The sequence below is a fragment of the Littorina saxatilis genome, linkage group LG11 (assembly GCF_037325665.1).
Source record: "Littorina saxatilis isolate snail1 linkage group LG11, US_GU_Lsax_2.0, whole genome shotgun sequence".
Taxonomy (NCBI): Eukaryota; Metazoa; Mollusca; class Gastropoda; order Littorinimorpha; family Littorinidae; genus Littorina; species Littorina saxatilis.
This window is the reverse complement of record NC_090255.1, coordinates 42,932,864-42,954,810: the sequence shown is the minus strand read 5'-3', so window position 1 is coordinate 42,954,810 and position 21,947 is coordinate 42,932,864. Positions and strand designations below refer to the sequence as shown.

The following is a 21,947-nucleotide window of genomic DNA, read 5'->3' as shown; positions in this document are numbered from 1 at the left end:
AAGATAGAAGTGTTTTCAAAACACACAGCTTACTCGCAAGGCAGAGATAGCAGTGCGTAGCTGCCGAGAGGTTGAGCTAGGCCGCACTCTGGCCTGCTAGTAGAAGGGAGCTTTTCTCTTAAGCCTTCTACTGCTGAGATGGCTTGTGTGGGTGATGCTAACGCGCGGTTGTACAGTCACTACTGTGTAGTCAGCGCTGAACCGGGGGATGGGTGATTAATTACCGCTGGCGGCCTGGCACTGAGGAAGGGGTGATAAAGGGTTCAGATTCCGGCTGTGCCTGTGAACTAAACCTAATAGCAGAAACTGCTGTGCAATACATGTATACAAAAATCATACAATCACTGTCAGATTCAAACAACACATCATGCACATCTCACATCCCCAGACTCTATACTAAGGAACTATCCGTAATGTTGTTGGAACAAGTGAGTTTTCAAATTGGGCTTAAAAGATGAAATGGATGGAGAGTGACGTAATTGAAAGGGGAGTGAATTCCATAACTGAGGTCCATAATACGAAAACGTGCGGAAGCCATGAGCCTTGCGTTTAAAGCGACCTTGACGGAGAAGTCGAGCATCATCAGAAGAACGAAGGGTGCGAGAGGGAGTGTAGAGGGAGCCCAGTTCAGAAAGATAGGCAGGTGCCGATTCAGAGATGATATTGTAGCAGAAGCAGGCAGCTTTATACCTAATACGTTCAGATACAGGAAGCGCTGTCGATGTTGCAAATGTTCCCTTTCTTTTGTGTGTGTGTCTGCATCCTGAATAAACTGTATGGAACAAACTTCAAATGTCGTTGACTTCTTGATATTCACATAAAGATTAATCTAAAAATACACCGTGCAACTTTGTTTACTTTAGTTGGTGTATACACTGAATCTCGCTTTTAAATAAAAAGTCCCGATTGATCATGCGGTCAATGTTGAACTGAGAAGAGGGAAAACGCTTCCGCATTATAAATAATCAACATTTTAAGGAATGAAATATATTTTATTGAAACGAGATTTATACACTTACAGTGAAACCCGGCTATATTGAAGTGGCACGGGACCCGGGAAGACCTTCAATATAGCCGGAACTTCAATATAGGCAATTCTCGGTTTTATTGAATTTCCCTCCTTGTTCCTTCAGAAATTCAATATAACCGAACTTTTTTTCACTATACGTTCTTATTTCCGTGTCCACACATTGCGTTTGATGTGAGATATATTACCATTAATCTTTCACCTGTTGGCTGTTGTTCTTCGAGCCTCCTTGCTTTCAGTTCTGCACACACACACACACACACACACGGACACACACGCACGCCCCCCTCCCTATCACACACAAACACACATTCCATATTCCTCAGCTACTTCCTTTCTTTTTTTGCAGCCAGTTTCCAGCTTCTGAATAAGCTCGATTTTTCTTTTAATTGTCAGACTCACCCTTTTTACATTTAGTCAAGTTGTGACTAAATGTTTTAACATAGAGGGGGAATCGAGACGAGGGTCGTGGTGTATGTGTGTGTGTGTGTGTGTGTGTGTCTGTCTGTCTGTCTGTCTGTGCGTGTGTGTGTGTAGAGCGATTCAGAGTGAACTACTGGACCGATCTTTATGAAATTTGACATGAGAGTTCCTGGGTATGATATCCCCGGACGTTTTGTTCATTTTTTGGATAAATGTCTTTGATGACGTCATATCCGGTTTTTGTACAAGTTGAGGCGGCACTGTCACACCCTCATTTTTCAATCAAATTGATTGAAATTTTGGTCAAGCAATCTTCGACAAAGGCTGGACTTTGGTATTGCATTTCAGCTTGGAGGCTTAAACATTAATTAATGACTTTGGTGAAATTGGTCATTAACAATTCGAAAATTGTAATTGAAATTGTTTTTTTTATAAAATGATCCAAATTTACGTTTATCTTAGTCTTCATCATTTTCTGATTCCAAAAACATATAAATATGTTATATTCGGATTAAAAACAAGCTCTAAAAATAAAAAAATATAAAAATTATGATTAAAATTAAATTTTGGAAATCGATTTAAAAACAATCGCATCTTATTCCTTGTCGGTTCCTGATTCCAAAAACATATAGATATGATATGTTTGGATTAAAAACACGCTCAGAAAGTTAAAGCGAAGAGAGGTACAGAAAAGCGCGCTAAACAGGCTCGTTAATTTCACTGCCTTTTGTACGAGCGGCGGACTACGGTCATTGTGAAAAAAATGCAGTGCGTTCAGTTTCATTCTGTGAGTTCGACAGCTTGACTAAATGTTGTTATTTCGCCTTACGCGACTTGTTTGTTTTGCAGCCATTTTTGCTAGTGTACAAATGGAAACTACTCGCATGAACAAGAGAAATTAAGTCGGGGAGATCTACACACCACAAGACTACATGGCGTAGCTGTCAGAGGCCCGCGGCATTGTTAGACTGTAATTGTTATCAGAGACCTTCTGACTCGAAAGTTGATGCTGATCTGGCCTCTCCCCTTCCTCAACTGATTGTGCTGACAGAGGCGTGTCATATCATTCGGCGCCCGCGCAGTCATTGTTCTTAAAAATAAAAAGTTAAACAAATCTTTGGGGCAAACATTTAATATAGCCAGATAAAAACGTCCTGTGGGCTTAATTTTTGTTTCAATATAGCCGGGATTTCAATATAGCCGACTTCAATGTAGCCAACATTTTTTAACAAAGATAAAGTAGAGCTTCAGCCGGGACCTGAACAATTCTTCAATATAGCCGGGATTTCAATATAGCCTACTTCAATATAGCCGGGTTTCACTGTATATTTTTTTTATAGTGGAGAAAATATAATCTTCATTGATTATACGTGTACCTACCAAACCCATCTCTCATCTCTGTGCTGTTAATTTTCCATTTACCAGAAGTGAAGTACAAAATCTCAATAACTAAAGCACAAGCTGTGACAAAGTGTTTGATGACTTTGTAGCCACCACAACATTTTGTATTGTAAATTGTGTGTCTCATTGTTGACTAACTGGGTATAATGCAAGGCCAGTAATTTTGTAGTTCAGGCGGTAAAAAGATATGTAGCAGGTTCGATCAAAGATGGAATCAAAATCGATTATTGATCAGCCATTTGCGACCAGGTTAAAAAAAAGATCGAAACCTATTCGATGCTGATTTGTTGTTAATGTTTACGATGTGCTTGCAGACTCTTTGGGCTATCACTTGTGAACACACACACACACGTCTTCCTCTCCATCCGTCCACAACAGATGTGACAACAGCAGCAAAATACTGACATGGCATTATTTATTCCTGTGTCTACCGTCTTCTCTCCTGCACTTGGCCTACCCGATGTAAGCCGGGTGGCACAACAATGCACAATGAACTACAACTTCTCAGTTAGTGTAGCTCACAACAAAAATGACGTCCACTCTCTTCTCCCCTGTCTGGCAAAGTTCTCTTTCTCACTTAGCATGTACAAACTCAATCAGAGTTTAGCTAGAAAAACAGGCATTCAATAAAAAATCTTAGTAACCACCGTGAGCATGCGCCACTGAGAAACGCGCAGCTTATCAAAGAAAATTGAACCCACTTCACACCTCCCCAAATCCAAGGGAAACGGAGGCTTTTGTTTGTTTGTTTGTTTATTTGTTGCTTAACGTCCAGCCGACTACGCAGAGCCATATCAGGACGAGGAAGGGGGGGATGAGGGGGGCCACTTGTCAAGCGATTCCTGTTTACAAATGCACTAACCTATTACTTGTGTCCCAGCAGGCTTTAGTAAAACTAAATTAATACCTACTGGAAGATTACCAGTTTCCAGTATGTTAAAATAGGCTTAACCTATCTACTGCTGGACTTACATCAAAACACTAACAGATTAAACTATACATGAATCGCGAGACAAGCGGCAAGAGAAGAGATTTTTGGAAAAAATACAGGTGAATGAGCAAGAAGGCAGAAAAAAGAAAAGAATTCATGAAGAAAAAGAGAGCATGACAGGAAAGAGGAACCAAAAATCTACCTAACAGCAAACTAGAAAGCTCCTGCGGTTCCAAAAACAGGAGGGGCCTTTAATTTCATAACCGCAGTGCCCCACTGCGGGTGGAAACAGAGGCGGTCAGGCGCCACAGTGCATCATTTCACCCGTGCAGACAAGCCTAGCAGCCTCTCTCAGACACAAGTGGACCGTCCCGCACTTCACAGGGATTAAGAAACTTGCTTCAGTCAAATGGAGACTGTTAATTGCCTGCAGCTTTTCTAAGACGGACACAGGTGCATTCCAGCACTTTTAGTTTATAAACTAATGAATTCACACACAACGATCGGCAAAAAACGACTAAACAGTCCCCTGTTTCTTTGACACAAGAATTGGCGAGTGAAGCAAGTGGGGCGAGGAAGTAGCGTTTCTTGGACAATTCTCGACGCGAGGAACGCCAGGATTTAATAATAATAATAATAATATGGGAGATTTATAGAGCACTTTACATTCTCAAAGCGCTTTACAATGACAAACATACATAATACATACAAAGCAAAGCAAAAGCATGTGCAGCAGCATTCAGCACACAAGTGAACAACGAAACTCAAACACTACATCAATACAATCTGCAAGCATACTAACACAGGCAAAACGTTCAAACATTCAAACACCTGATTCAAAAATGCACCATGTTGAAATAAAATTAATCAAAATACTGGGTGAAGAAGTGTGTTTTAAGGTTTGATTTGAAGGAACAGAATGTTTGGCAGTGTCGGATAGAGTAAGGGAGAGAGTTCCACGCAACGGCAGCAGAGTGGGAGAAGGCTCTCTGGCCGTGCTGTTTGCGACTAAAAGAAGATAGACGGAATATTCTAGTGTCTACAGAGGAGCGGAGGGATCGTGAGGGTGTATAGAGTGTGAACAGGTCAGACAGGTAGGATGGGGCTGAGCCAGATATTATTTTGTAGCAGATACAGCAGCATTTATATTGGATTCTCAGCTCTACAGGGAGCCAATGAAGTTTCTTTAGCAAGGGGGAACAGGACTGGGACCGAGGGGCTTTGCAGACAAGCCGGGCTGCAGAATTTTGAACGCGCTGCAAAGGATGGATGACAGACTGAGGACAGCCAATGAGAACAGAATTTCCGTAGTCTAATCGAGAAAGAATGTAGGAGGAAACAAGGGTCTTGGTGGCATCTTCGGTAAGGTATGGGCGGATAGAACCTATTCTCTTAAGCTCGATGTAAGCGGACTGACAGACTTTCATAACATGGTGTTTCATGGAGAGATCGCTATCAAGAAAGATGCCAAGATCACGGACGGAGTCTGAGAATTCAATAGTGCTGCTGCCCAAAGTGATAGAAGGAGGGAGAGAGAGAGAGGAGGAGAGGGAGGATTTGGTGAAACGAATGGCTTCTGTTTTGTCACAGTTAAGTCTAAGTTTGTTAGTGGACATCCAGAGTTCAACGTCAGCAATGCAAGACTGAAGGGAGGTGGTCATCTGGGCGTATTCTGAGGGAGTCGCTGAGTTCTGAAGCTGAGTGTCGTCAGCAAACATTTCGTGGGAAACGGAATGTCTGTCGATGAGGTCAGTCAGAGGGGAGGTGTACATGATGAACAGCACGGGCCCGAGCACAGAGCCCTGGGGAACGCCAAAAAGGAGGGAGGTTTCCTGGGATGGGACGTCGTTTACAATTACGAAATTTGTTCTGTCTGAGAGATAGGATCTGAACCAATTTAGAACTGAATTTTGGATGCCGAAAGTGTGCTCAAGGCGGGACAGCAGGATTTCATGATCAATTGTATCGAAAGCGGCCGAAAGGTCTAACAGGAGGAGCAGGGAAATTTTGTTATCGTCTAAGGAAGTCAAAATGTTGTTGAGGATACTAAGGACTGCGGTCTCTGTGCTATGGTCCGTGCGGTAGGCTGACTGGTGCAGAGTGAGGAGGTTGTTGGCAGAGAGGTGGGAGGAGAGCTGGTCTAGGACTATCTTCTCTAGGATTTTAGAAAGAAAGGGAAGGTTTGAGATGGGCCTGTAGTTCTTAAGTACGTTGGGGTCGAGGGAGCTTTTCTTCAGAAGGGGTTTAATGACAGCTTTTTTGAAGTCTGAGGGGACGGTGCCAGTGGAAAGGGACTCGTTCAGTATTCTAGTGATGGTGGGTAGAAGGATGTCTAAGTGATCACAAAGGAGGGGGGTGGGGAGGGGGTCGAGGTCACAGGACGTTTTGGCAGACTTCACAATGAGTTTACGAACACAATCTTCAGAGACTGGGGTGAAAACAGAGAACGAATTTCCAACAAAAATGGGAGAGCGGTCTGAGACGCTATGCTGGGCGAAGCTGTTGCGGATGGTCAAAATCTTTTCATGAAAATACTTAGAAAAAACATCTGGCAGTTTCGACATGTCATGTACAGTTGGAAGGATGACCTGTTTTGCTTTACCAAGCATGGTGATGACAGTGTTAAACAACTCTTTACAAGATGAGGATGCTGCGACCTTGGATGAACAAGAAGAGCAAACGCTCGATCGAGTCACTTTCGCAGTTCTGAATATTATATGAGGCATCAGATGGACAGGAAGAAATTGCTATTCACAACACAATGCATACCTGAAGAATGAGATTGCATGGATCGAGCAACAAAATATTTACCTTGGCATTTTTGTTTGTTTATTTGTTGTTTAACGTCCAGCCGACTACGCAGAGCCATATCAGGACGAGGAAGGGGGGGATGAAGGGGGCCACTTGTCAAGCGATTCCTGTTTACAAATGCACTAACCCATTACTTGTGTCCCAGCAGGCTTTAGTAAAACTAAATTAATACCTACTGGAAGATTACCAGTTTCCAGTATGTTAAAATAGGCTTAACCTATCTACTGCTGGACTTACATCAGAACACTAACAGATTAAACTATACACGAATCGCGAGACAAGCGGCAAGAGAAGAGATTTTTGGAAAAAATACAGGTGAATGAGCAAGAAGGCAGAACAAAGAAAAGAATTCATGAAGAAAAAGAGAGCATGACAGGAAAGAGGAACCAAAAATCTACCTAACAGCAAACTAGAAAGCTCCTGCGGTTCCAAAAACAGGAGGGGCTTTTAATTTCATAACCGCAGTGCCCCACTGCGGGATACCTTGGCATTAAAAATACTCTCATTAATCTCACATAAACAAACCCCATCAATAACTTAATTCACATAAACTAGCATCATTAATTTTTTTTCGAAGCAATCATATTAACAGTAGACACACTAACATTTGTTACTCTTAGAGCTGTGTCACTTTTATAGTTTACGAGAAAAGCCCAACGTTAAGTTGTGTGTTGACGAACAGGAAAGGCTAGTTATCTCCCCTGTGTTTCCGATAACGTTTGTAAAAAGCTACAGATGTAAATAATTTGATGTAAAGAATAATCCTATAAAGTTTGAATCAAATCCGATGAATAGTTTCAGAGATATGATATTTCAATTTTTTTTTTTCCTTCAAGACATACCTGTGACCTTGAAAAAGGTCAAAGGTCACCAAAGCAGACGTCAAAGTGTAGAGGTCACTGGGAGTCACGTTCACATAAAATTTGAGCCCGGTCACTTTTATAGTTTCCGAGAAAAGCCCAACGTTAAGTTGTGTGTTGCCGAACAGAAAAGGCTAGTTATCTCCCTTGTTTTTCTGATAACGTTCGTAAAAGGCTACAGATGTAAATACTTTGATGTAAAGAATAATCCTACAAAGTTTCAATCACATCCGATGAACTTTGTCAAAGATATAAAATGTCTAATTTTTCCTTTGACGCTGACCTGTGACCTTGAAAAAGGTCAAAGGTCAACGAAACCATCGTTAAAGTGTAGAGGTCATTGGAGGTCACGACTAAACAAAATATGAGCCCGATCGCTTTGATAGTTTCCGAGAAAAGTCCAACGTTAAGGTGGTGTCTACGGACTAACACTGACCGATTACATAGTCACTTTTTCTCAAGTGACTCAATAAAAAGTGGTCTTGGCGGCATCAACAAAATCTATGACTTTCTGCTTGGCGGCGTCATAAATCTGCTTATGTACAGTCAGCTTGGAAGATGCCCAGCGTCGCTCAGCTTGACGCCGCTCACGTTTCAACTGTTGAAGCTCCGGAGCAACGGAGTTATACCAAGGGGTAGGCGGACGCTGGCGCACCTTCCGCTGTTGCACAAGAGCGTGCTTGTCTAAGACTTTCCTAAGGTTTTTGTTCAAGTCAGAGACAGACAAATCATCAACAACGATGCTAGCTAAATCATGTGAAAAATCAGACTTGTCAATAGCACGAATGGAACGCACTGACTTTACTTGAGGAACAGCGTTCTGCTTTGGAACATCAAGACGGCATAGAATAGCGAGAGTAGACAACCGTGCCTTGGAATTGCTCGCTTCGCGAGAAAAAATGGCGGCTGCACAGCTGCCAATCCGATTGGCTGTTTCGGTATCAAGCAATGATTAATTCTTGGGGTCCTAGCCATCTTTCTTTCTTTCTTTATTTGGTGTTTAACGTCGTTTTCAACCATTCAAGGTTATATCACGACGGGGAAAGGGGGGAGATGGGATAGGGGAAAGGGGGGAGATGGGATAGAGCCACTTGTTAATTGTTGTTCACAAAAGCACTAATCAAAAAATTGCTCCAGGGGCTTGCAACGTAGTACAATATATGACCTTACTGGGAGAATGCAAGTTTCCAGTACAAAGGACTTTAAATTTCTTACATACTGCTTGACTAAAATCTTTACAAACATTCACTATATTCTATACAAGAAACACTTAACAAGGGTAAAAGGAGAAACAGAACCGTTAGTCGCCTCTTACGACATGCTGGGTAGCATCGGGTAAATTCTTTCTCGTCCCAACCAATATGGGACTCCCCCTAACCCGCGGGGGGTGTCCTAGCCATCAAAATCGTTTCATTTGTACACTCTCGCTGTCTTGCATAGCAAGTCTTACCTGAGAGATACGGGGGACTGGACAATGACAATAGTTTTACTCTAATATACTGGTGACACTTCACCTTATCACATTCAAAGTTAAGTTGGCTCTGGTGCAGTCTTTTCTCATTGTACAACAATTATGTGACAGGGTGAACTGTCACCAGTGTTTCGTTTTGAAGAGAAGTATAGAACAGAGCTTGAAATCCTAATTTGCATAATGATGTGGTAAACAAGAGTAAAGCAGCTCTAATTAACCCTATTGTTACTTATTGTCCAAGTTAGTATTTTGTCTCCAGTGAGTTTTATTCCGACCCAGAAGTCATCATAATTATGTACCGACAGTATACTTTTCTACAAGTTGGGAAGTTATGGCTTGAAGAACCCTCATTGTCTGAATGCTTATATATATTAACCTTGTGGGAACTGTGATCCCTCTGACTCCAGGAAACTAATCTCTCGCCAAAACATGGGGTTCGAATCAACACCATTTACCACAGAGTGGTTTCAAGCTAGCTTCCGCTACCAACCGAGCTATCTTCCTGCCCCAAATGTCTTAACATGTTGCTTCAAAGAATAAAACCGTGTGAACCTAGAACCACATTCTGTGCATGCATGGTTTTTTGTGTCTGTTCAAATTACCAGAAGTTTTGAACTTATCACACTCTTAGCATGCATGAACTTTCTCTCCTGAATGTGTCAACATGTGTCTCTTCAGATATTGTGAGCATGGGAACTTAGCATCACATTCTGTGCATGCATACCTTTTCTCTCCTGTATGTTTCAACATGATATGTAGTCTTAAAGTCCCAGAATGTGAGAACTTAGCACCACACTCTTTACATGAGTGATTTTTCTCTCCTGTATGTATGAACATGTGTCTCTTCAAAGAATTTGACTGTGTGAACTTAGCATAACACTGCTCACATGTATGTTTTTTCTCACCTGTATGTGTTAACATGTGTCTCTTCAAAGAATTTGACCGTGTGAACTTAGCATAACACTGCTCACATGTATGTTTTGTCTCTCCTGTATGTGTTAACATGTGTCTCTTCAAAGAATTTGACCGTGTGAACTTAGCATAACACTGCTCACATGTATGTTTTTTCTCTCCTGTATGTGTGAACATGTGTCTCTTCAAAGAATTTGACTGTGTGAACTTAGCATCACACTGTGTGCATGCATGATTTTTCTCTCCAAAGTGAGTTAGCATGTGCTGCTTCAATCCAGGCATTGTCTCTCCTGTGTGTGTTACCATGTGTCTCTTAAGACCTAACTGTGTGAACCTAGCCTCACATTCTGTACACGCATACTTTCTCTCTCCTGTGTGTGTTACCATGTGTTGCTTTAAAGTCCAAGCCTCTCTGAACCTTGCACCACACTCTTTGCATGCATGCTTTTTCTCGCCTGTATGGGTTGACATGTGTTTTTTCAAATAGACTAACCGTGCGAACCTGGCATCACATTCTATGCATGCATGTTTTTTCTCTCCTGTATGTGTTAACATGTGTCTCTTCAAAGAATCTGACTGTGTGAACTTAGCATAACACTGCTCACATGTATGTTTTTTCTCTCCTGTATGTGTTAACATGTGTCTCTTCAAACAATCTGACTGTGTGAACTTAGCATTACACTGTGTGCATGCATGATTTTTCTCTCCAAAGTGAGTTAGCATGTGCTGCTTCAATCCAGGCATTGTCTCTCCTGTGTGTGTTACCATGTGTCTCTTAAGACCTCCTAACTGTGTGAACCTAGCCTCACATTCTGTACACGCATACTTTCTCTCTCCTGTGTGTGTTACCATGTGTTGCTTTAAAGTCCAAGCCTCTCTGAACCTTGCACCACACTCTTTGCATGCATGCTTTTTCTCGCCAGTATGGGTTGACATGTGTTTTTTCAAATAGACTAACCGTGCGAACCTGGCATCACATTCTATGCATGCATGTTTTTTCTCTCCTGTATGTGTTAACATGTGTCTCTTCAAAGAATCTGACTGTGTGAACTTAGCATAACACTGCTCACATGTATGTTTTTTCTCTCCTGTATGTGTTAACATGTGTCTCTTCAAAGAATCTGACTGTGTGAACTTAGCATTACACTGTGTGCATGCATGATTTTTCTCTCCAAAGTGAGTTAGCATGTGCTGCTTCAATCCAGGCATTGTCTCTCCTGTGTGTGTTACCATGTGTCTCTTAAGACCTCCTAACTGTGTGAACCTAGCCTCACATTCTGTACACGCATACTTTCTCTCTCCTGTGTGTGTTACCATGTGTTGCTTTAAAGTCCAAGCCTCTCTGAACCTTGCACCACACTCTTTGCATGCATGCTTTTTCTCGCCTGTATGGGTTGACATGTGTTTTTTCAAATAGACTAACCGTGCGAACCTGGCATCACATTCTATGCATGCATGTTTTTTCTCTCCTGTATGAGTTAACATGTGTTGCTTCAAAGTTTGATACAGTCTGAACCGAGAACCACAGTCTGTGCATGCATACTTTTTCTCTACAGTACGGGATGTGGACTCGAATACTGGAACTACATTTGTCTCTTTTACATCTGTTTCACACTCAGGCAAGCAACTTTCCATGCAACCTGTTGCTGATACTGAACTGTTGCTGTCACATTCAGGCAGATGGGGACATATCTCTTGCCTCAATCGCATGAATTTGTCAGTGTTACCTGCAGTCTGTGTTTCTGGCGTCTGTATCTTTTGTTTCAGCCATGTATCACTTTGAGTGTTGACTGCAGTCTGTGTTTCTGGTGTCTGTATCTCCTGTTTCAGCCACATATCACTGTGTGTGTTGACTGCAGTCTGTGTTTCTGGTGTCTGTATCTCCTGTTTCAGCCACATATCACTGTGTGTGTTGACTGCAGTTTGTGTTTCTGGTTTTTGAAAATCTTGTTTCAGCCACATTTCACTTGGAGTTGGAGTGTTGACTGCACTTTGTGTTTCTGGCTTTGGAAAATCTTGTTTCAGCCACATTTCACTTGAAGTTGGAGCGTTGACTGCAGTCTGTCTTTGTGGCATCGGTATCTCTTGTTTCAGCCACATTTCACTGTAAGAGCTGACTGCAGTCTGTGTTTCTGGTGTCGGTATCTCTTGTTTCAGCCACATTTCACTGTAAGAGCTGACTGCAGTCTGTGCTTCTGGTGTCGGTATCTCTTGTTTCAGCCATATTTCACTGTATGTGCTGACTGCAGTCTGTCCTTCTAATGTCTGCACTGAAGGCATGGTAGCTGTGTTCTCTGTGGTCACACCATCCCCATGTGGCTCTGAAAAAGAAACGCAAGAAGGCTGTTGCTATTTATGGTCCATTTCTAGTATCAAATGTACAGTAGGCAGCAAGAGTGACGTGTCACAGTCAGTGTTTTTCCCCCTCATTATCAAACTTATCCATTTATATGAACCAGAAAAGATATGTCAAAAAGAAAAACAGATTCATGAAGGAAATAATGTTACTGTCTTTGCAATATGTGCATGTTTTCTATTTGGTGTATTCTTTTACGTCTCTTTAATATTTGTAATACGGGGTAGGGGTGATGTGAGCCGTGCTCACAGGCAAATGTGTCACAAAAATTGTACAAATGCATATTTTTCTACCTGGTAAAGACAGTCATGCAAGAAATGTACCCCTCTCCGTGACAAATTATTTACAATTATCCTGTGAAGCATTTTTTATAATAAAAAAAATAAAAAAAGATAATTAAGAAACATGTAGTAGGGAGTTAAAGCCACCTGTGGTTAGTGTTAACTATGTTACATTGCGCAATACAATGCGAACCCTCAAGGAGACAGTGCCTGCAAGGTACTTCAGAGGAGTAACTATAATGTGATAAGAGCAAGGGGAAACATATCACGTAATGACGTATTCATGAAAAGTACTTGAATGGAAGGCCAAATTCGTAAGGAAGATAGTATGTAGCCGGACTGGTAAGTTGCACACCCGGGTTAGAGGTAACAGCCTCCCAGTCATGAGAGTGTTACTGTCGCGGAACGCGATTCAGAAAATAAGTTTGTGTATTGCAGTGGTTTGCAGTGTTTAGTCATGTTTAGTCAATAATATTTATCCGATTTAACCGAGACCGGAAGGAGACGGCGCATGAAGGTACCGAGACCAGAAGGAGACGGCGCGTGAGGGTCTTCTTTAGTGACGTGTGAAAAGTCTCTCGCGTCACGTATAGCGCAGCCAATCATCAGGAGGCAGGTCAACGGCGATCTGGCATTCTGCGTTGAGACACGAGGACAGGCACACGGGCAGGCAGACGAACGTCTTAATTCGCTGGTCAAGAAGCAGCATGTGACGCGTGTCACATTAATAGCAGAATAACTTACGTCGAAGGGTGAGTAGCTCATTCAAGTCAAGCTTGCCAAAGCCTTTCCGATTTTCGCCTGCGCAGTCAACTCAGCTGGTAACCAAATGGCCAGCCGAGAGATTTCGCAACGGCCAAGTCGTTACCGCAAATATTTTCTTGTTGTTCTGTAATATCGTAATATGATGCATGTATCGTGTTATGTAGTTGTTGTGCAAGTGGAAGCCGTGATGTGGCGGCAACTTGAACGTTTGGATTAGAGCACTTTGGGCTCAGTTGTTTTATTTTGTTTAGCTGGTCACTGCGATGGGAGAAGGACCATACCAGCCGCAGAACAAACCACTCAGTAAGTTCTATGATTGTATGAACCAATTATAGAGCTGAACCAAGGTTTGTTAATTGCAGACGTTCCGGGTTCCGGGTTCTGGGTGAAGATGTCCAAGGACGTCGAGGCAGAGTATATTTACCGAACACTTCAAAGAACATGAACTGGATGGGGAAAACCGACGAGTCACGAGCAAGCATGGTTTCAACTGGGATCGACCTTTTCGTCATCTTCAGACCGTCAGGCGAACCAGTTCTTCAGAACTAATTTAAGTAACACTAAGGAGAAAAACAGACGTGCTTGTTCTGTGTCTCTCGAACTCGTGTGATATGAATCGTGCGCGATGAACTAACTTTCCTAACTTTTCGAATCTTTTTTTTTGATGCACCATTCATCCATCGGAAAGACTTTTTTTTGTAAAAACATGCAAAGTCTATCTGGTTTCTAAAGACAACAAAGAAGGAGAAAAAAAATAAACCGGAATTTACCGTAAAAGTTGACCTATAAGACGCACCTGGGTATAAGCCGCACCCCCCGATTTAAAAAAAAAAATCAGAAAAATCCATACACAAGCCGCTCCGGCATACAAGCCGCGCCTAGAAGCAAAGTTCAAGTCAAGAAACATCGAAAGTCAACGAAAAACCAACACACACACACAAAAACGAACCGGCTAACTTGTCAGTTTTGCACTTTACTTTCAGCATCAGATGTTGAGTGATTCACAGAACTCTGGACTATCAAACTGTCCTCTCGTCCTGCACACAGCACCTGTAGTTAGTTCTGTAAATCACTCAACATCTGATGCTGAAAATCCGCTGAAGTCGGACTCCTCAGTGTCGGAGATGAACAAGTTCAGAATGGCTTCTGGCACAGAGTCACCGGAAGTGTCACTCTCGGCCCCACTGTCAGTGGCTGTCGTGTTGTCTGTCGCGTCGTCTGCTCCAGTGATGATCTCAGCCTTTCTGAAGCCATTGATGATCGTTGACTTTTTGACAGCATCCCAAGCTTTCAGGACCCACTGGCACACATCTGCAAAGGTTGCTCTACGCATGCGGCCAGTCTTTGTGAATGATTTCTCGCCATCCACCACTCCCACTCATCCCTCATCACCACTTTGAAGGGCCGGTTCACACTGATATCGAGGGGTTGCAGGTACTTTGTTGTGCCACCCGGGATGATAGCGATGATGGAGTTGGTGGCAGTGACTGACTTTTTGACCTTCTCAGTGATGTGTGCACGCATGCTGTCCATGACTAACAGAGCTTTAGTGCGACGGAAGAAACCCCCTGGCCTTTTCCCATAGCATTCTGTCAGCCAGGTGTCCATCATCTTCTCATCCATCCACCCCTTCTTGTTAACCTGCACGACGATCCCCTTCGGAAACTTTTCTTTCGGCATTGTGATCGATCAAAACCGGTGTATGCCAACCCATTACTGTGTGAGTGTAAGTTATTGTCATGCTTCAAACTTCCGGAAAGAAGGTGAGTGAGTGAATTGAGGTAAACACAGCTGATTCAAGGCCATTACACAGCGGCGATCCAACTTCCGGAAACTAGGTCACTGAGCGAAGTCGGATACACTCCACTGATTCAGAAAAAGTCATTCATAAGCTGCACCGCCTTATAAGCCGCAGGGGTCCATTTAGGAAAAAAAAGTTGCGGCTTATAGGTCGACTTTTACGGTATACTTCGTAGAATCCACCTATAAAGAATTGCGTTTGTTGTTGAGGTTTTTTTTTAGCAATATAACTCAAGTGTGGGAGTTTGAAAGTACTTCTACTTTTCTAAATCTTTCTTCCCCACATTCCGCTACAGTTACTACAGGCCTTAACCCCTTCACTGCCCACCCCGTATGTATTACGTGGTCATTTTTGGTTTGTCCTACGCCCATACACGTACTAGATATGTGGCATTTACATCAGCACTTTTCAGGACATTTGTGAAAACTAAATGGGATGTAACCACTGTCCAACTTCTTGATGGGGTTTCAACACAGTTCTTTCCCATTGACCAGCAATACCAAAATGCTAATATACTGTGGCAGTGAAGGGGTTAAAACGAGACTTTTTTGTATCATATACAACTCTCACCCTTACCGTATGGCTGTGACTCAGTCATGTGACAACACTGCGGTGTCTCTTCAGCGACATCAATCTCTATCTTGACGTCTGACAGAACTGTTGTGTCTCCTTCATCCATGCTGCAGTGAGAGGCCATGGTCCCCGACTGTTCACTGTTCACGGCGTTGACCCTCCCTGACTTAACGGTGGTGGTGGTTCCTGGCTGTTCACGGCGTTGACCATCTCTGACTGTTGACTGTTCACGGCGTTGACCGTTTCTGACTGTTCGCTGTTCAAGGTGTAGACCGACCATGACTGTTCACTGTTCCAAGCATAATAATAATAATAATAATAATAATAATAATACGAATATTTATAACGCGCACATATCTCACCAACAGGCGACTCAAGGCGCACATACACTCATTCACACACACGGAGACTTAAAGTCACTAGCACACACACACCATCAACCATTAAAATATGTACAGTTATTCAGGGTGGGATGGGGTGAACAGTGTAGAATGCATGGATTATTTGGAAAAAAGGAATGTCTTGAGTGCAGATTTGAATGATTCGATTACTTTTAACAATTCTGAAAGTAACAACATATTTGCCAATGGCAAAAGCTATATATGTTCTGCGCGAACTTAGAATCCGGTTTCATTCTAGAATGGACCGGGTCCAGGTTGGAATTCTAACCCTGCATAAAATGGTCCCTGACTGTTCTTTATTCCAGGCGTGTCGACAGTCTATGACTGTTCACTGTTCAAGGTACTGACTGTTCACTGTGTTACGTTGGGAAAAAATAATTGCATCACATTATTCTGATTGCATCAAATACTTCATGACAACAGACTAGCTGTTCGGGCAATTCTGTACTCCACACATGTATCATTTATCATATACAGCCTGTAGGCTACATGAGCCTTTTGCATGCTATATGATTTTATCTCTACTTAATTTGTTCCTTTTCTTTTTGTTTGTTAGCGTTTAGTGTTTATTTCTGGCATGCTTTCTTCTAAAAATGAACGGTTCAAGTCAACCTCAAACATAAATTGTTTCCAATACTTGTTGAGAGAATTTTTGAATGAATTGAGTGTTCCTGTTGTGACACTGTTAGACTGTAAATAATAATCCAATTACTTTTAACAATTCTGAAAGTAACAACATATTTGCCAATGGCAAAAGCTATATATGTTCTGCGCGAACTTAGAATCCGGTTTCATTCTAGAATGGACCGGGTCCAGGTTGGAATTCTAACCCTGCGCAAGTACAGGGGTGCCATTCTAGAATGAAACCCTTGTTGCTGGTCCATTCTAGAATCGGCCGTGCGCAAGGTTGGAATTTGGGTCCAAGTTGGAATAGTCATTTCAGTTAGACTATCACACAGCCAAAGCCACAAATGTGGATTTTCTGTTTGTTTTTGTTTTTTGTGTGTTTGGTTGAGTTTTTTTCCGGGTTTTTTACACTTTACTCAAAGACATCGTGAATTGGGATTGTGATGTTCTGAAAGTGATTACGATTTTGAGAGACACTCAGCACTGATCGCTACGAACGGAAATTTCCGGACTGACGGTGTTTTGCCGATCTCGCTTGTAACTTTTAATCTTATTCATATACATGAAGTTGGTCTTCTGAATTGTGAAGATATAATGTCAACTTTTTTTTAAACCTGTGACAACAGCTCTATACCTCACTCTGTCCTTCTGTTGGTCTGTCTGTCGGTTAGTCGGTCTGACCGTCTGTCTGTCTGTCTGTCAAAAAAATTGTCAAAAAACCGGACATTTCCGAGAGGGAGACAGCGCTGACATGCGGCAAGCGGCCGCAACCGGCTCTCATCACAAAAACAACTGCCCTGCAAACAATACCGCCCTGGTAGTCCCCCTTGCCATGGTCTGCCTTTGTTTATTGCGTACTCAGGAGTGTCAACTTTCTTGACATGACATCGCAAGATCGCCAAAGGATATTTTCAGGGGTAGACAAATCAGCCCCATTTTATCAAAGGGAAGGTGCAGGTGGAGATAATTCAAGGGAAGACAACTCTGTCTTACCTACAAACATTACGGCCCCCTTTATTCAAGGGTTTCATTCTAGAATGGCACCCCTGTACTTGCGCAGGGTTAGAATTCCAACCTGGACCCGGTCCATTCTAGAATGAAACCGGATTCTAAGTTCGCGCAGAACATATATATAATAATAATAGGTTCCATGTCACTTCAGCGCCAGCACTTCAGCACCAGAAATTCAGCGCCATACACTTCAGCGCGAGGATACTTCAGCGCCGTACACTTCAGCGTTGGGACTTTTCAGCACCGTACCTTTCAGCGTGGCGAAATTGTAGCGCCGTACATTGTAGCGCTGTACATTATAGCGCTAGAGGAAGAGAGAGAGAGAGAGAGAGAGAGAGAGAGTGTGTGTGTGTGTGTGTGTGTGTGTGTGTGTGTGTGTGTGTGTTTGTGTGTGTGTGTGTAAAAGTGTCTGCGAAACTGCAAAACTGAGTGACTAATAGGCTTGATTGAGTTTATCCCACAAAAATCTATTCTTTACCTTTATTTCTCAATAAAGCGTATGAATTAAAATGTCCATTCAAATCACTAAAATCAGTAAAATGTCATTAAATCGAAAATTTTTAATTAAATTTTGATTTAATATAATATACTTACCCAATTCTTATGAATGCATTGACTTTAGTCCCACATGCTAGATGTCGAAAAACCTCTCAAATTACCTGCCCTTAGTAGGGTGGTAACCAAGCTAAAAGCGACGCCATAGCCGTTGCTATGGCCTGACCTTGCTCGGTTACCCATAACACCCTGCGCACCACGTGAGCGCTAGCATCCGTCATGTTCATTCGAGACTATTAGTCAAACAAACCCCCAAGGACATAATCCAGCGGGGACGGATGGGAGGGTATTAACTATAAGAATTGGGTAAGTATATTATATTAAATCAAAATTTAATTAAAAATTTTCGATTTAATCACATATTCTTACTCCAATTCTTATGAATGCAGATTCCTCCTAAAGGCGGAGGGAACTTACTTATGTCCTTGCAAGCACCTGCCCTGCAGCCACCAAAGCCGGCAAAGCACTGGAGCCATCCAGTCGCGTGCAAGAGATGTCACGAAGGTAGAAGTTGATGAAAACATCGTCTGACTTCCAGTAAGCTGTCTGCAAGACATCGCTTAATCGCCCTGAACGTAAGACGGCCACAGAGGACGCCCAGGCTCTGGCCTCATGTACTCGAGCTGATGTCAGAGGAAGGACTGAACGCCCCCCCCTCTCCTGAGAGAGCCACCACTCATATGCTCGTCTAATGAGGGTCGCCACCCATCTTGTAAGGGTCAATTTCGATATGTCCCTGTCATATTTCGTGTTCAATGAAATGAACAAAAGTTTCTGGCTTTTGGCCCTAACCAACTGAGTGCGAGCCAAGTAAGACTTCAAGGCCCTAACTGGACAGTTAGCTAAGTCCGGATCGTGCGAAGCTAGGATAGTCCCAAGCGGGGGGACTCGGACCACGGGCGGGGATTGGCCTGGCTTTTGATTTTTCGCGAGAAAACCAGGCCGGAAATGAAGCGACATTGAACCATCGCGCTCAAACGCGATGTCTTCCGACAAACCCGACAAGGCATGTATCTCACTGCCTCGCCGAGCAGTAGCCAGAAGAAGCAGAAAAACCGTCTTGCGTGTTAAATCAGTCAGGCTAGCAGCCTGCAAAGGCTCAAACGCCGCAGACCGCAAATATTCTAAAACCAAAAATAAGTCCCATGCCGGGACAGAGGTCCGTCTCTGCGCTTCCTGGAGAGCGGCCCCTTTGATCACACTAGCAATCACTCCGTTAACGTTAATCAATCTGCCTATCTGTCTCAGAGTAGCAGATATAGCAGAACGTCGGACTCTCAAAGCAGAGGCCGAACTGCCCTGAGCAGACAAAAAAGAAAGATGATTTGCCACCTGTAACGAGCGCGGGGCCACAGCATTGACCCCCGTCTCCCTACACCACTTGGCCCAGGCGGCCCAATGGCAAGCATACACAGACGCAGTCGAGGACCTATGCGCCTTAAAAACCAAATCCAGCGTAGAGTCTGAAGCGCCAGATTTCCGCAGTTCCGACCTCACAGTCTCCAAACGTGTAGGCGCAGGGCCTGCGGGTCTCTGTGCGGGATGCCTGTTCTTGGCTGAACGAGCTCTCCCCGCACTAGATTTAGAGGGATCGGAACCCCTTTTGCCAGCAACAGCAGATCTGGAAACCACTGCTGGGAAGGCCACCAGGGGGCTACCAGCAGCAGGAGCTCCGGACGATCCAGCTCGGCCTTCCTCACCACTCTGCTGAGTAGAGGAAAGGGAGGATATGCGTAGGCCTGAAGGCCGCTCCACGAGATCTCCAACGCATTGCTTGCCCAAGCTTCCGTGTCCGGAAAGGGAGACACGAAAATGGGAAGTCTCTTTGAAAATCTCGTTGCAAATAGATCGATCATGGGCTTCTCCACCTGTGCCCACAGGCGTTGGAGCGCCCCGTGAGTGATCGTCCATTCGGTGTGCAACACCTGAGAGGACCTGCTGAGCGCATCCGCCAGAGCGTTGAGCTTGCCCGGCAGGAACTCTGCTGAGATCATGATCCGATGCGAGTGGCACCACACCAGAACCTCGCACGCCTTGTCTGACAGGGAAAACGACCGAGCTCCTCCCTGCTTGTTGATGTAGGCAGCGACAGTGGTATTGTCCGTGTGCAACCGGACATGTCTGCCGCCCACCAGAGGGAGAAACGCAAGCAAACCGAGGGAAACAGCCTCCAACTCCAGGCGATTGATATGCCAAAGACGCTGGGCCTGAGTCCAAAGACCGGAGGCAGCCTGGCCCCCGATGTGGGCCCCCCACCCAGCCATAGACGCATCCGTAAACAGATCTATGTCCGGAGGGGGCAGAGAGATGGGGACCCCCTGAGAGATCCAGTCTAGGTCCAGCCACCGAGCCGTCGCGTGACTGAACCATCCCTGCGTGGAGACGATTTTGTCCCAATCCTGCGAAGCCGGCTCCCAGAGAGAGCTGAGCGCAGCCTGGAAAGGCCTCTTGTACACCCTCCCTAAGGGAACCAGAGTTGCCATAGATTCCATTTGGCCCAGAATCGAGGTAAGGACCCTCACCGAAGCCTGCTGGCTGCCAGCCACGGCCGAAATGAGAGCATGAAGCTTCTGAATCCTCTCCTGCGTAGGCCGGACCGTCCAAGCGACAGTGTCGAACGCCATACCGAGGTAAACAAACCTCTGTGAGGGAGTCAATTCCGACTTCGCTTGGTTCACAGAGAACCCCAGGCTCAGAGCCCGGTTCAACACTACCTGAGTGTTCAAGAGGCACACTGATTGACTCTGACTCAGAATCAACCAGTCGTCGAGGTACGTCCGTAGACGAATACCTCTTTGCCTGATCAGCGCGGCCAACTGTCTGATCACCAAAGTGAAAACCCACGGGGCCAGGGACAGCCCGAAGGGCAGAGCCCTGAATTGAAAGATCCGATGACCCCAGCGGAACCGGAGCCACTTTCTGTCCACTTGATACATAAGGATATGAAAGTAGGCGTCCGTCAAATCCACCGAAGTCACCCAATCTCCCCGGCGTAGGGCCTCCCTGACCGAAGCTGGCGTTTCCATACGAAACTTGATATTCCGCAGAAACTTGTTCAAGACCGAAAGATCGAGAACAGGCCTCCAGCGGCCCGACGCCTTGGGCACAACAAACAGGCGTCCGTAAAACCCCGGCGAGGAGTGATCCACAATCTCCTCTATAGCCTCTTTGGCCAAAAGAGACCTGATCTCTGTCTCTATGGCCGCTCTGGCCTCTAGGCTGGCCGGAAAACGAAAGGGAGGAGGAACCCTGGTCAAGGGAGCCTTTTCCCCCTCCCACAACAGCCGGAATCCCGATCGCACCACCCGCAAAATCCATTGGCTGTGCACTAACGCCTGCCACATGGAAATGGCCCTGGTGGGGCCCCCCGCCACCACAAAAGTGGGGGGAACAGGGGTGATGTGATCGGGAGAGCCTCATTGGGGGGAGGGCTTTCGAGCCCCACCCCTCCCCTTCCCGAACGAGGGTTTCTTAGGATAAGGAGCACCCTTAGCTGGTGCGCCCTTATCTCCCTGTTCCTTAGGACGAGAGGCGTTGTGCTGCTTCTTGTTCCAGATAGGTGTCACGATCGGGTGACAGAGACCAAGAAAGTGTCACTCAGTGGAGTGCCTGTTCTTGGTCGGTTATGATAGAAAGCGCCTGTGCGTGATATTGGACACAGCAGAGTTTGCTGACAGTGCTCCCGAGCACGGATGTTTTGAAACGCACGAGCTTCACAGTGCGGGTTTCTGCTGTCATAGA

The 21,947-nt window shown here is 44.4% G+C and overlaps 2 protein-coding genes across 4 annotated transcripts in view; one reads left to right on the top strand and one right to left on the bottom strand.

Annotated features, from left to right (window-relative positions):
* LOC138980526 (zinc finger protein 11-like) overlaps window positions 1-21,947 on the bottom strand; it is a 66,486-nt gene that overhangs the window by 20,586 nt on the left and 23,953 nt on the right. Inside the window, exon 2 of one of the 3 annotated variants that reach the window (XR_011460365.1) lies at window positions 15,911-16,367. The exons of the other annotated variants lie outside the window; for them this stretch is intronic. The gene's annotated coding sequence lies outside the window, so the exon portion shown is untranslated. Of the gene's footprint in view, window positions 1-15,910; window positions 16,368-21,947 lie in introns of those variants that run through there. 3 annotated transcript variants of the gene reach the window in all.
* LOC138980524 (uncharacterized) overlaps window positions 1-21,947 on the top strand; it is a 79,208-nt gene that overhangs the window by 55,589 nt on the left and 1,672 nt on the right. The gene's annotated exons all lie outside the window — the stretch shown is intronic.